Source organism: Aethalodelphis obliquidens, unplaced genomic scaffold, assembly GCF_003676395.1.
Source record: "Aethalodelphis obliquidens isolate GAN/ISIS:26980383/991018 unplaced genomic scaffold, ASM367639v1 scaffold89, whole genome shotgun sequence".
NCBI lineage: Eukaryota > Metazoa > Chordata > Mammalia > Artiodactyla > Delphinidae > Aethalodelphis > Aethalodelphis obliquidens.
The window spans coordinates 2,703,145-2,707,462 of record NW_020838033.1 but is presented as its reverse complement, the minus strand read 5'-3'; positions in this window follow the sequence as shown (position 1 = coordinate 2,707,462).

The window sequence follows — 4,318 nt, the reverse complement described above, 5'->3', positions numbered from 1 at the left end:
TCCATTGTGTTTGGGTTTTTTTTGCGGTACGCGGGCCTCTCACTGTTGCGGCCTCTCCCGTTGCGAAGCACAGGCTCCAGACGTGCAGGCCCAGCGGCCATGGCTCACGGGCCCAGCCGCTTCGCGGCATGTGGGATCTTCCGGACCGTGGGGCACGAACCCACGTCCCGTGCATCAGCAGGCGGACTCCCAAGCACTGCGCCACCAGGGAAGCCCCACTGTGGTTTTTTTTTTAAGGCTGCACCACATGGCCTGTGGGATCTTAGTTCCCTGACCAGGGATTGAACCCGTGCCCCCTACAGTGGAAGCACAGAGTCCTAACCACTGGACCGCCAAGGAAGTCCCAGATCCACTGTTTCAATCTCTGCCCCACATACGATCACCAGTGAAGCCAGGGCTATTTCAGAATCAACAAAAATAGAAAAAATATAGAACTGAGGGAAAGTAGAGATCTAGAGACATGCTCAGTGTCATCAAGACCTGGCCTCCACGGCTGGCTCCTTGCCCTTCCTAGGGAAAGCTGAACAGCAATTAAAAACAGCCAGTGAATGAGGAGGTACTTTCCATGGAGTCCTGCCTTCCTCAGGCTGCCTTCATCCCTGCTTTGACCACCCACAGCTACACCAGACCTTGCTGCTCTTCAGATCTGTTTGGCACATAGCTGGAAAACAAGTGCCTTGCAGAAAAAAAGAACATCCCTACCACCATAGTTCTACCTCATCCAGTAGGGACTGACCTAAGGCAACAGCTTCAGAAACTCAGACTAAATATATAGTTTTAGGGCACTACCAGCAAGAGCCCATTTCCTTGATACTATCCATGTACAAAAATGGGTACCAGGTTGGTGTCTGCCTCTCTGGAAGTCATTTTCCCAACCAAGTGTAGACATTCTCTAGCAAAATCCATGTGTTTGATTATTATGAGTGGTTAAGCCTTGTTTTTCTATGCCTGATCCATCTGGGAAGTGAGAGGGAACCATAGACCTTCAACTGGTCATTTTGTCAGTGCACCAAGAACCTCTTTCACTTTTACTTCTCCCACAGAGGTCAGTCAGCCTCCGTGTAGTTCTGAACTTTATAGAGTAAGAGAGTGAGCATGTGGGGACTCTGGGGATACGTGTGAAACTTAACGCGTGATTTGAGTTCTGGTCCTTTTTCTGTCTAGGATTTCTTTGAAAGTTCATGTCTGCCTGAATTAGTTGAGAATCAGAATCTAGTGTACAAGTTGTCTCCAGTGGAGTGAGAATATGGGCCTTTGTGAAGAAGTGTGTTTTCAAAATCAGTTGGATAGAAATCCTTGTCTTCCTTTTTGAGTGTGCAGAAATATCAATAAAAGTCTTAAAGCTGGTTCTTTTCCAGTCTAACTGCAGAATGGAATAGGTTGTACAGTATTTGTTACTTAATTCCAAATGCTGTTTCAACCAAGGAAGCAAAACCTAGTTCACTTGGGGAGAGGTGGAGAAAAGACCAAGAGTTGGGGCTCTGCCTTTTGTTTTAAACACAGATTTAATGAGGCTAATTCAGTTGTCTTAATAAGCCTTCCAGTCTTCAGCTAGGGGCTGAAGCAGTAACTGAAACTGTGGGCCCATGTCCCAGAGCCAGGCCCCAAAGTAGCCCAGCCAGACCTGTGACTATGCAAACAGTAAACAGGGCAGGATTGGTCAAAGTCAACTAGGATTTTAAAATCCATGTGGGGTAAACAATGGCTTTGGTACTATCACAAGTAGTACTTTGGTAAATCACATGCAAACCAGTAAGGTCAGAATGCAGACTCAGACCTGCTGGTGAATTAACACAAGCTATTTAGTATCAACAAAAACCAGTCAGCATTATATTGTAAACCTAACGTTTCAGCCTTGCCTCAGAGTTCTGCCACCTAACTGGCCTAAGCAAAAAAAAGCCTTAGAAACCGACTCCTTACTCTACTTGCCCCATAGAGCAGGGCCAACTATGCTTTTCATCCCAGCAGGATGATTTTATTTCACATTTCATTTGCTTTCAATATTCATCAATTTACTCATCGGGAAGTGCCCAAGGCCAAAGTCAATTAAAAGTCATCCATACGAAAGATAAGCAACCCTGAACACATCGGCTAGGAAAGCAGCAACTTTTGGAGAAAACCTCATTGCTGGACAGTCAAACCAAGGTGATGTGCAGATCAGAGACTGACAGTTGTCTGAGGACCTTAAGCTCCTATATCAAACTTCTTACCACATATCAGAACACCAGGATGTCTCTATCTATTGCTAAAAGGCAAGGTGAAGGAAGCCAAGACTCCTTCCTTTAATAAGCTGAATGCTGGCCTGGTAGTGGTATTTGTATTTCAATCAAATTCTAGCAGAGGGGACTTCCCTGGTGGTGCAGTGGTTAGGAATCCGCCCGCCAATGCAGGGGACATGGTTTCGAGCCCTGGTCCAGGAAGACCCCTCTTGCCACAGAGCAACTAAGCCTGTGCGCCACAACTGCTGAACCTGCGTGCCACAACTACTGAGCCTGCACACCTACAGCCTGTGCTCCGCAACAAGAGAATCCACCACAATGAGAAGCCCGCGCACCGCAACTAGAGAAAGCCCACGCGCAGCAATGCAGCCAAAAATTAAAATAAATAAAAATAAAAAAAATAAATTCTAGCAGAGGGAAAACACTGAGCCTGGACTTAGTTCATTCCTATCAGTTCTGAGTTTTAAATGAGAACATCCTCATGATGTTCATGAGAAGGCCCAACTTGCACATCAGATTAGTATGACTTGATCAGATAAATTTGATCTCAAACAGAACTCAGGTCCATACATAGTTCAGGATTTGGAGCCATTGCAGAAATTTGGATTTCAGAGTTTCAATTCCACCAAATTATTTCGGAGTAGCGATTTGTTCTAGCACTCCCCCCCCACCCTTTCTCTATGAGGAAAATAATTACCTTGTAATACAGATTCCCAATGCCACAGGCCATAGACTATAAAGATGTGCTGTGTACACATGGTCAAACACTAAATAGCCAAGGGTTAAAATCAAGTTGAGCTGAGTCTGAATGAGTTCTGGAATGTAAGATTATACCGGAAAATAAGTACTTAAAAATCAATTATTAAACATTATTTAAAATGGGTAGTCAAAACTTTCAAATGCCATTGGAAAGCAGAAACAATTATTCCTGAGCACTGTCAGTTGACAAGAGTGTTTCTGTATTTACTGTATTAACTTGAAACTCAACTGAAGGCAGTGAAGGAACAAGGTATTTTCTTTGACTGGCTTTGCCAGTGTAGGACAGCTGATAATGATTCTGTCACCAAATTAGTAAGCTCTTGTTCTTTTGTAATGGTAACTAAGGTAACAATCTGTATCTCCTCAACTCCTGGGCTAGAGGTCTAATATGATGCAATTCTGTTGAAGGCATCTGACATGTTTTTGTATTTCCTAAAGAAATGCTCTACGAATACTTTCTGAAAGCAGACTTAAGATTTGTTGTGCCTATGTATATTTTTTCCCCTGACATTTCTGCATGCATTTGTGGCTTCAGCGATCACTTGAGAAAAATGTATCCTTAACCCTTGAATCTAGAAATGTGTGATAATTGGCTTTTAAAGATAACAAAATTGCATATCTTCACTTCAACGTGCATTATCAATTTCAGTGTCTTCCATGGGGAAGAATGATATGGTTTTAAAAGAGCTCAGGAATGCCAGCAGTGACAGTGAAATAGGTTCCAAAGGTTAAGGCTAAAGCTGAATAGCACCCCATCTTGGACAAGCACCAAGACTGAAGGCTAATTTCAGTGCATCTGATGATGGAGAACAGAACCAGATATATCTGCCCACCCCAACTCTCTTAACTAGCTACAGACTGCTCTGCTGCTGCCAACTACAAGGACACACTCAGACCTCTGCAGAGGAAGACCTCTCCAGCTCCATTTATGTCTCCCTAAACTCCTAGGAGGCTTTCTGAAAAAAGTATACCTACACTCAGTTTATTTGGAACAAATGCTTTGCACTAATGCGTAGAGCTGAACTGATCTCAGTGGAAATCCTATTTCCCCTTTTATAACTGACAAGAATCTAGTCCCATTTTGGCTCTAGAATTATAGGCAGAAAATGATGTTAAGAAAATGGATGACATTTTAATTCACTGATCAAACACAGGACCAATTCCTGAAAAGTTTGGAGAAGCTGACTTTAGCTACGGTCACACAAATCTATGAAATACCTGAGCCAGGATCTAAACCTAACCCCAAAACCTGTATTTCCAAACGTATCATATTTTGGAAGTGCTATCAGGTCACAGAGTGCTGAACGAACTTTGAGCAGTATGAAGACAGAATGATGCGA